The sequence below is a fragment of the Calidris pugnax genome, unplaced genomic scaffold (assembly GCF_001431845.1).
Source record: "Calidris pugnax isolate Ruff unplaced genomic scaffold, ASM143184v1 scaffold41, whole genome shotgun sequence".
NCBI classification, from domain to species: domain Eukaryota; kingdom Metazoa; phylum Chordata; class Aves; order Charadriiformes; family Scolopacidae; genus Calidris; species Calidris pugnax.
In genome coordinates, this window is record NW_015094509.1 from 27,963,852 (window position 1) to 27,975,384 (window position 11,533).

The window sequence follows — 11,533 nt, forward strand, 5'->3', positions numbered from 1 at the left end:
TTTATATATTGCAGAAATATGGTCTTAGCTCCCAAATGGGCAGATACCTGCCTCACCAAAGAGACACTGAACAGCTGCTGAATGAACACAAGTATTACTTGATTGCTTAAAATCAAAATTAAAATTAAGAGCTATGAATCTTTATAAACAGAAAATGTTACTATGTCTCATTTACTCACCCTCTGGCTGAGGGAGGGAATGTGATGGAGCACAAGAGGGCTTGATTAACCCCATCTAATTTGCAGTGCCAATGAGAAAGGTTCCAGCAGAAAAGTTTGAAGGGCTGGCAGAAAACTTTGAGGGTCTTGATTTTATTCTGTTCCTAAGCTCTTTGTAGTGGAATAGGGTCACCATGCGATTGTTATGTCCCTTACATTGCCATGTGCACACACAGATGTTTGTATGAGTTGCTCCTAAAAAAACCTCTGTAGGCCAGGAAGAGAACTGGTTCTCTTGGAAGTGTAACTGCTTTCATGGAATGAATGGTCAAAAGGTGGAAAAAACCCCCCAGTATTTTATGAGTTCTAGAATAAATCCCTGCAATTCATTTCACCACTGAGTGTTTGACCAGAGAATGGTGCTAAGTGCGAGCTAATTAATTCATCAGGGAATGAGAACAAAGTAAATATACTTTGTGAAGGATCAGTTAGGGGTTGCAGTTTCTTTCTCTTTGTCCATTTTCCTCTCTTTCCCACTCTTTTGTGGCTTTTATTTCTCTGCAGAGCAAATAAGGCTGCATCGTAGCTCTTGAAATTGGTACATGCTTGGTGTTCCTGTCCACCCTGCTTTGGCAGGGGGGTTGGACTAGAAGATCTCTGAAGGTCCCTTCCAACCCCTACCATCCTGGGATTCTGTGAGTCTTCAGAGAATGATCCACTGCATCCTAAAACAGGAATCCAAGAACTACCTTTTTTTTTCTGCAACTTCTGTGTTACCACTGGATCCTGGATCAAATTATTTTAATAGATGGTTAAGCATGGGATGGTAAGTAAACTGAAATTAATCCCTCTTAAGTGATGGTGACTTGATTAGGGTAGAGTACTACAATTAATTGCTTGTAATTCAATGCAACTCACATGCATTCCAGTGAGAGAAGAGGACAGGATGGTTAAAAAAAAAAAGGCTTCTTACATTATCTAGTGTCTTCTCTCCTGCCTTGCTCCTTCCAGTTCATGCTTGGTCCTCGGTATCAATGCTACCTCTGCCACGGGAAGAAGTGCCCAAATAATTTCTGAATATTTTTGGTGACCTCTTTCTGTCAACACCTCTATAGAGAAAGCAGGAATCATTGGGAATTCAGCACAAGAACAGCATGGTGGCAATTACAGCTTTTCTTCAGGATGCTTAATATTCCTATTATCTCGTATGCATACATATTTAAATGCTACATGCTTCCTTTTACGAATAGACTGCTAGTGGTTTGAAGTACCCATAAAACTGCTGGAAAGTGACAGTGCCAATTAATCTGTTGACAGATTTGTTGTTTAAATATTAACAGAACGTTAAGCAAATGTTGGCTGCTGCACTGAGATCCCTCCAGAGTGCCTTCCTCTGAAGCACTGAGTGTTTCCAGACACTGAAAATGTCCCGGACAGTGCAGGGTGGGAAGGGTATAATAAATTTTTAGTCCCTTTTTCCCCACAGCTGATAAACACACCATAAATATCACCTACCCCTGTGAAAAGGAAAAGATTTGTAAAAGCCTTGTGGAGGTTGTAACCCCCTAACAGCAATAACCGATTGAGTTGTGAGCTTGTGGAGGGTATAGCAGGGGAGGACTTTGCCTCTGACTCCTCCACCTTGGCAGTAGAATGAGAAATTAAGGTGGGGTGCTGAACTTATCAACCTGCTCAGTTGGTGATGTGGGAAATTTTGGAAAAACTTTTGCAGAGGAAGGTAATTTGGATGCGAGATCAAGATGGGTTTGTGCTATATGACACAGGAGGGCTGTCCCATGGTGAATTTGGCTTTCTCAGTGCTCCTGGGTGCTAGGAGTTGGAAGAAGGAGGTTGGTGGAAGCCAGGGTGGCAGCCAGGTCTGGCTGAGTCTTGTCCATAAACAAAGACAAAATGAACATTCACTTATTGAGCAACCTGGTTTAGTAGGAGGTGTCCCTGCCCATGGCAGGGGGATTGGAACTTGGTGATCCAACCTAAACCATTCTATGATTCTTCGCTTCTGATTTTCCTGGCCAAATATGTGTACCTCAAAGAAGACCCGGAATGCACAGAGACTTACAGACTGTGTGAACTTGAGCATCAAATTGAGAGAGCATCAACATGACAGTAAATGTGCCGCCTCCTCTGCAGTTTCACTCTGCTACTTTTCCCATTTCCTTTTTCCATCAAGCATATTCGTGGTTCTGAACAGTTTCTTGTTGTCATTTGATCATTTTACCTCTTTTATTCCAATGGGTTTCATATCTCAGAACCCATCCATCACACTTCAATTTGGTCTTGTGGTGTTTCTGGAAGCCTCCCAATTTAATTTCTATTATTTTATGACATTACATAATAGTCTGAATATAATTTGTTGACTCTTTCTAGCTGCACATATTTTTTATTTAATGAAGGTTGTGATAAAGACTTCTTCAAAGATTTTAAAGTTCCTCACTGTAATCTTACTACCCCTCAGTTATAGTAATAACTTCTTATTGACTTTTGCTTTGCTACCGATTCACTCCTAAATGTTGGTCATTCATTTTAGCTGCACATAGCAGTTCTTTCTATCCAACTTTAACTGAATATGGAAGAAAAAGGGAAAATTATTACTTTTATACTAATTGAAAACAAAGACTCAGGAAAGCCAGGTTGGTAGCAAGAGGTCTGCCCTGGGATTTGAATTTTTCTGACTTTATAAGGGCTTAGGGACATGAGCTGTGAGCTCTCCCTGTCTGAAATGTTGTTTACAGGAATCAATGTGGACAAAAATTCAGTAGTGCTCCACAGTTCATTTCTTGTGCCTACTCCTCTTTTCTGAGTGATATTTGAGCTGCAGCAAAACATACTAATTTTTTTTTTTTTTCAGTAAGAGGCATAGAATAGCTATCACTCCAAAAGAAGAGGTGACTGAAGCTTGAAGTGAAGGCTTCAAGCATCAGAGATGGCTCACATCACAGTCAGGAGGGAACATTCAGGTCTCTTGGGTCCCTGTTGCTTCCACTGTGTAGACATTCCTCTTCATCTAAAAATTCTATTTGTTTTGCTTCCTTTAAAAATAAATTATTCTATCTGGGGGTTGATTTGAAATTAAATGAAAAGGGAGTAGATAGCTAGAGAGAAAGGGCTCACTAAACCAAGAAAATGTATAGGTTTCTGTGGAATAAAAGCCAATTTGCCTCAAAAAAAAATCTGTAATAAGATATTGATTACAGTTTTTCTTATAAGATTACTTTTGAGTCAAGGATAGCTTCAGTAAATAATACCAAAGATCAAAAATTCTCAAGCTGTAGTTTCACAGTAAAGGGTGATAATTACAGTCCGGATTAGTTTAAACAGATTTCTCTTAGAGAAATATAAACCATAGGGGTGACTTATGTTCTTCCCATGGCAGACAACATTTGCATATTAAAAAAAAAAAAAGGATGACGTAAAATCTCATATAATTTCCTTCTTTTTTTCATTTTCTTTGTGTGTTTACCCATATTTTTATTTTATTATTTCCATTTGGTTTTGCTGTGCTCTGATTTTCTGCTGCAAAGAGAAGCATTGTAACAGTGACAGCTCTGACAGGCCATGCTCAAACAAAATGTGGGTCCTTTGATGTCAAGGTGGGGGTTCCTGATGCCTCTGATTTTGAGTCACGTCCTTTCAGTCTGTAGGGGAGCACGCAAAGCTGATAAAGTGACTGTGGGAACAAAATGCAAGGTAAAATCAAAACCAGTATTTTCTCTATTAATGCATATGTATGGTTGGCAGGGTCCCATTTTTTCCGTGAGAACTGTGCCTGGTTGACTGTAAATGATTATTACATGCTCCATAGACAGCTGTCTCATGCCATTTGAGATGCTTTTGAGTATCTCTCTTGTCCTCCAGGTGCTTCTGCAGAAGGATTTGCATCATCAGTAGGTTTTCTGCCCGTAGCTGTCAGTCCTGTGCAGATGTCTCGCATACCAAAGTGTCTCGGATGGCAGTAGCTGGTTACGTTTAGGCAATTGAATTGCACCCCGTGACAAAACCTGCAGATAAGGGAAATTGTACAAGTTAATCACAAAGGGACGAGTGAGGACAGAGGTAGTGCTTACTGGAGGTCACGCCTAGCACATCCAGGATGCTTCTACTTCAGTAACACAGTGCAGAGGCAATTTGCAGGCTGGTACAGCTCCAGGTATATCAGATAAGCATGTACGTGGTGAATATAGTGCATTAGAAGATAGGAACCAACTAGGAAATGCAAAATAATGACTCATAAAGGGGTATGCTCTCCTACAGGAGAGATGGGAAGGGACTCCTTCCCATCAGGGAGTGTAGTGACAGGACAAGGGGCAATGGTTTTAAACTGAAAGAGGGGAGATCTAGATTAGATACTAGAAAGAAATTTACTGTGAGGGTGGTGAGACACTGGAACAGGTTGCCCAGAGAAGCTGTGGCTGCCCCATCCCTGGAGGGGTTCAAGGCCAGGCTGGCTGGGGCTTTGAGCAACCTGGTCTGGGGGGAGGTGTCCCTGCCCATGGCAGGGGGTTTGGAACTCGATGATCTTTAAGGACCCTTCCAACTCCAACCATTCTATGATTCTATGCCATGTTTAAAGGGAGCTGTGGTCTTTGGACTGCTGGGTGATGATACACAGCCGTCTGCTGTCTAAGCAGCAATGCACCGTATTTCTACTCACCCGAGTAATGAACTCACAAATTTCAAGTCTATTACTGAGATACTTTTATGACCCTGGAAAGGAGGAAAAGCAAACAATAAGAACAGAGAAGCAACAGTAGCTGCATAGGGAAAAAGTCCCTATCACCCTCACCACTGGTGTGGAGGACTCAGCTCCCTACCCTGTCATCCTATCTGGGTGAAGATAATAAGTGCAATTAGTAGTGTTGTTGCACAAATAGCACTGCCAGGGATATACACAGAGATGGGTTATGAAGGTTAATGTACCCGCTTACTAACTTCCATGAGCTAGGTACTTTTTCTCAGATGAAAAAGTACTTTTTCTTTCAGATGAAAGTATCCGTGTAGACTGGCTTGCTATATATTGCAGAGTTTATAACCATGCAAATATATATTGAATGCAGTGGGGTTTCCTCTGCAAGAAAGCTCTGGAGCTCAGAGTCTGCACTTGGTTTTGAGAGTTGGGATTTGAGAGTCTTGCTGCACTTAACTGAGAAGGTACCCCTCATCTTTGGGCTATTGGCAATAAGGAACTTGGAAAGTGTTAACAAGCATTGAAGTTCTTGTTTTGACCTTAATAAACTTTTTTTTTTTATCATGGAATCACAGAACATGTTGAGTTGGAAGAGACCCTAAGGATAATCAAGTCCAACTCATTGCTCCTTGCAGGACATTTTTCTACATTTAATAGAGTTGTTTTTTACTTCTCCTCTGAGATCTTTTCCTATGCCACCTGTACAGAATTCTCCCTATTTGAAAGGATAACTTGGCCACCATTTTCTGTACCTTCTGTGGAAAAAGTTTTGTATCACGTATTAATAGCCTCATCCAGAAGGAGTATCACAAAAAGCAGGGCTGTTGCTCCAGAAAAGGAAAAGAAAAATCAGGGTCAGGATTATTTTGGTGCATTTTTTCTTTTTTAAATTTTCCAAGGCATTGCTCTTGAGCAGAGCCTTCCTCTTCCATTAAGCATGTCTTGCTTCCTCCTTCTACAGAGATACTAGAGCCAGTCACATGAGCGTTACTGTGAAATATGGTTTTGAAATATCATTTTCTAGCCCTGGAAATCTCCCATGGTTTTTTCTCTGTGTGTATTTCCTTTTTTTTGGTGTTTTTTTTAGTGCCAAGAGCAACTAACAAATACAAGGCAAGAGTAATGAACTGTGTCTTTTGCTAAAAGGGAGTTGGGATATGGGCCTTGGCTTTTGCCAAGGCAATAGATCTCAACATGCTTTGTACAGTCACTCCTGATAGTGGCATCCTATGGCTGAACAATATCATGGCTGGAAACCAAGGCCACTGGGAGCAAACAGACTCCTTAGAACAGAAAGTTTTGGATTAATTAGAAGCTCTATAATAAGTCAAGCAACTAAAACAGGTGAATGTTTATCCAGAGCAAACACCTGAAAAAGCAGTGTGTGATATTACTTGTAGCTAATCATTGAACAACAGCAAATATAGATGGTGATTTCCCTTCAGGAAAACAGAACAGACAGTGCAAATAGCCTTTTAAAGCCAAAGCTACAGATAAATGTCAAGCAGGAAGCAGCTGGTTTAAGAACAGAACTTAGTTAATGTGAAGTCCTGAGAACATGAAGAAAAAACCCAAAGATATTCATTCTCACTTTATCATGCGGCAACAGGAACATCTTAACCAAAGTCCTCTGCGAGGTTTTGGGAGGTCAGCAGGTGGTTGGACTAGACAATCTCCAGAGGACCCTTGCTAGCCTCAGACTAACTTTGTCTTACTATGAAGTTCTTTTATCTAACAACATCCACTCCTCCTCCTTCATCTTTTTAATGAGGATGCTAATCCCTCATTTCCTAGAGGAATGTCATGATGGGGAGGTAAGAGGGCTCCCCAAAGGTTGGATGTATGTAGGGATGCTGACTATGAATGTGATTTTCCTGCACATCAGCAATACTCACTGGGCTTGTTTTTGCTCTCACTTTCACGGGTATAATAACACTGGACTCTTTTTGTCAAAGCCAGCTGTCCTGTTCTACTGTGAGCTAAGTCACAGTGACATTTATTAAATTCTCTCTACTTTCAACTTGCTGCAATGGGGAGATTCCCAGCTTCATCACCAGAACTGTTGGATCCCTCCTTTGTAACAACCCCAATTTAATGCTTGATATGTTGTTCAAAGAGCCTTATAAGCATGGGATTGTTAATTTAAAATGTGTTTTGATAGCAAAGACTGAGTTTACTGAGCACTGACTAGCAATAAGAATAGCATAAAGATCGTGATCATCATAATACTATACATTAGCTCATCAGGATTAATGTTATTATGACAAAAACTGGACAAATTAATGGGAATTAGACTGCTGTGGTTTGAAATTATTATCTTTATTTTTGGGCTGAGTGAAATCTCTGCACATAGTATAAGGCACCTGACAATAAATATACCAGCCTCGAATAAGTCAACTGCTATGCTCTTGAGAGTGATCTTGTGCGGGTCGGAGATGAAGTAGATGAACATGGGATTCTCTGCTTGCTTGCATTTATTTTCTCAGATTTTGCAGAGTTGTCATAATGCTATAACATGCCATCTGTTTTTTGTTAGTTTGTTTTTGTTTGCCTGTCTCTGGAGGAAGCATGAACTGTCTTTGTTCAGCAATGTCCAAACATCTCATGACAGTCTTCCTCCTTCCCTTCTTGCGAGTGGAAGACACAGCAGTGCAAAGGCTAACTGACCCTGGCTGGTTTGGAATTTATATCAGTGACAGATTCACACAGCAGACAGCCAGAGGGAATGATTCAAATTACTTCATTTGATTTCCCAGAGGTTTTCTTGAAATTCTTAATCGTTTGAACAATACCTTAATATTTAAGGAAAGCACTTCCCTCTTGCCCAATAATGGAGACTCCACTGTAACTTTAGTAAGTTTTGGAAAATTCACTTTAGAATATCTTCTTCACTCAGCAAAGTAACGTGTCTCCCAGAATGTCTGCAACAGCACAGAGGGGTGCATATGAGGCTTGGATAGCTCACTTTGAGTCAAATAGTAAATTCCCCCACATACCTTTCAGATGAATTCTTTTGCTAGATAGAAGGGTGTGAAAAGGGTTTTTGATAACAGCAATAAGTACCTGTAAAATGTAAAACGTTCAATTTCAGAAAAAGCTGAAGGCTTTTTTTAGCATTTTTTAAATAAACATTGTCCTGCTTTTTTTTTCCTTTTTTTTTTTTTTAATAACAACAAGTCTTGTTTAAAAGCTGAAAGATTAAATAACTAATGTCCTCTCAAGCCTTCACTGGTTAAAGCTGCAGAATACCCTCCTCATAATAACTCTCAGCCATTTGAAGAGGGTCCATCCCTGCTATGTGTTTCTGGTGTCTAACTGCAGGATTTTTTTATTCTTTTAAAAAACCACTCCTTGGTTTATTAAAAGATTTCTCCCTTATTCCTGCACATTGGGAATACTGAGATGATATGAGTCTTTCCGTTTCTTCAGTGTTTGTGGTCTGATAATTCTGCTGTTTGTTCTTGTGGTATCCACAGTTTCTTGGTGGTGGTATATCATAGATTCGTAGAATGGTTTAGGTTGGAAGGGACCTTAAAGATCATTGAGTTCCAACCCCCCTGCCATGGGCAGGGACACCTCCCACCAGACCAGGTTGCTCCAAGCCCCATCCAGCCTGGCCTTGAACCCCTCCAGGGATGGGGCAGCCACAGCTTCTCTGGGCAACCTGTTTCAGTGTCTCACCACCCTCAGAGTGGTAGTACCAAATAGATATATTTATTTTCACCGCCAGTTGAAAGAAAATACTTGCTGCCCATTGTGACTCGGTCCTCTTGATTCTAATAACATAAGGAGCAATGTGAAATATTTGTTTTACCAGGAGTTTGGGGAGTTGATATTGGCTAACAATTTTTCATCTCATTAAGATTTTCCAGTAGCAGCTGGTAAATACCACAAATGTAAAGCGATGACAGGGTGTGCAAACCAAAAAGCAGCGCAAACAAAAGAGGCTAATAGTCTTTCCATGGTGGGACTGCGTTTTGCATAGGAGTATTGGCACAGTGTCAGCAACCAGCACAAAGAGCTGTGCAGCCACAGCAGAGCATGTCCCAGTCCCCGGCAATAACCCGACGGTCCTCCAAACTCGTTTCTGCACATTAGGCTCACTGCTCTCTGTCACAAACACATGAATAATGCATTGGTTAAGCAACGAAGTTGGCAAGTTGAGACTCATCAGGATTGGATTTCTTTCTTTTCACCTTCCCAGGGATCAGAAGCATCATATAAAGCTTCGTGGGAGATATGGATAGCAGAAATGGTGGGCAGAAATGATTTGCTCTTCACAAGTTTCTACTCCCCCCCTGCCCCAGACGTAGTGTAGAAGATCCCAGGGACATAATAAGCCACCCAAGGAATTGGAGTATCCAGGGGAACATGGATACTCCATGGTTCCCTGGATGGGAACTCTTCTAAGAAAGACCTTTACCTGTTTGCTTCTTAATCAAAACTAACCTCTATAAAATTAGCATGTTCTGAATACTTATTCGTGTTTTTCCCTTCCTATGTCTTCCAGACAATCAGAGAACACAGAGCTGGAGGGGAGTGAAAAAAATGCACAGGATCAACTATTCTGTACTATTCCATGCTTGATGTTTGGATTGTTTTTGAGAACAAAGGTTTTGGACACGCATGGAGAATGTCCCACCCCTGTGGTTATCTAATTCAGATTTCCTTTATGTTCCTATTAGAAAGGTGTCTTTTGAGTTTCTTTGGTTTTGGTTTTGTTTATTTTTTCCCCAATGTCAAGCCCAAATTCCCCTATTTCAGTTCAAAATCATGGTTTTCACCTCTGTCCCAGTGTAGCGTATTCTATCTCTCCTTCATTTTTCCTTCTCTGGCAAAGACAAACAGTTCCTGTTTTCCTCCCCCACGTGCCATGTTTCCTAAAGCACTGATCACTATCAGGTAGTTGACTCTCATCATCTGCATCCATTTCTGGAAGAACTGAATTGCTTGCTTGGCTCCTTTACTGTTTGCCCCTGGTACACAGGTAATAGATGCCACTATGCAGATGGGACCATTTAAGTGCTGAAATACAGAGCTGAATCCCACCCTTGGACAACAAATGTCTTTAAAATTCACAGATAGAATATTCTTCTAGATGCATCAGTTGCTGAAAAATGTCAAAGTCTTTTGAAAAGTGAGGATTTGGACAAAATTTCATTTTTAAAGCATGAAAAATTGAACATCCTAGGAATAATGCAACAGCTTGGTTTCTCATTTCAGAAAACCTTCAACGTTGCTATTCCTGACTTAATTGTCTCAACCAGTCCCGCATGACTCCTCTTGTTAGCTGGTGGCTTTAGTAGAGTTCTGACATACAATCATTTCCTGAACAGCCTGAGCCCTACGTTTAGGTTCTTGACCTAAATGTGGTCTCCTAACTATATTGCATGAACTAGGATTAATCTTCCAAATAGACCGTCCATACAGATTTCTGATAAATAGGTATTGCTTGGTTCCACAATTACCAGTTAGGAAGCTTGGGACAAATGGTCACCAAGAGTTCAAATTGCCAGCAATAACCAGCCTAACCTCTAATTACCAGTACAGTTAGAATGACAATTGCCTATTTAGAATACCAATGTATGTTCATTTGATTTTATATTTTAATTTAAGAAGCATAACCAAAACCTAATTTTAAAAAGAGTGTTTTCCTATATATATAGGTTGAATTTCAGTAATGAAATGAGCCAGAAATATTCCAATGCATCAAAGCAAAATGGAATGCCTTGATTGAGTTGAAACAATTAAGGAATGTTTCAAGCAATTAAATTTTGTGAGAAATGTCAAAAATTGGCTTTGTTTCATTTCAGTATAACAAATCTATTCCGAAGATGTCATAATTTCCACAGAATGGAAATCTCAAGTTTCTATGAGCTTCACAGTTATTGTGATTGGGTTTTTAAACTCCTGTGAAAATGACTTCACATATTTATTCCAACACAGTAACTGTGAAATAAATGTATTTCTTTCAACTTGTGATTAGTTTGGCTTGTGTTTGAACTTGTCTAGTGGTTATTTCCCTTTCTGCCCCGTTCTTTTTAATTATATTTATTACTGTTTTATAAATTAGTCTTTGAGCTCAGAGCACCTGCTCTCCTTGGGGATGTACAGACAGCTCGTAAGTCCACTCTGACACCAAATGGAGACTCAAGCAGATCTGGCCTTTACACAGCCACCAGCATAGAAAGATGATGTGATTCAGGCAATGAGGTAGGACTGGACAAGCCTTGGGATGCAGGTACTCATCCTGACTTGTCCATCTGTCCCATTTGGGACAAAACAGTGTCCCTTTTAATCACTCTAGGCCTGTGGTTTCCCAGCACCTCTCTGCTCTTTGGTTGTAAATCCAAAATGAAGAGACTGTTTCTCTTGCAAAAAAATCTACAGCTCCTACCACTATCATTTTTTTCAATCTGAATCTGATACAGAAAATGAATTTTCTTTTGCCTTTAGATTAAGTCTGATGAATTTATGGTATATTATGGAAATCTCATAACTCTATTATATTATTGAGTTGGCATTTAACAAACAAAAGCAAAATGTGAATCTCCTGCTTATTGTTAATCCCTTTCTTCTCCTGTGAATAACAAGTTCTTTACACAAGGACAAAGAAATTTTTACAACTGAGGGTTAATCATAGAAGGCAATAAGAAAACAATCACTACTG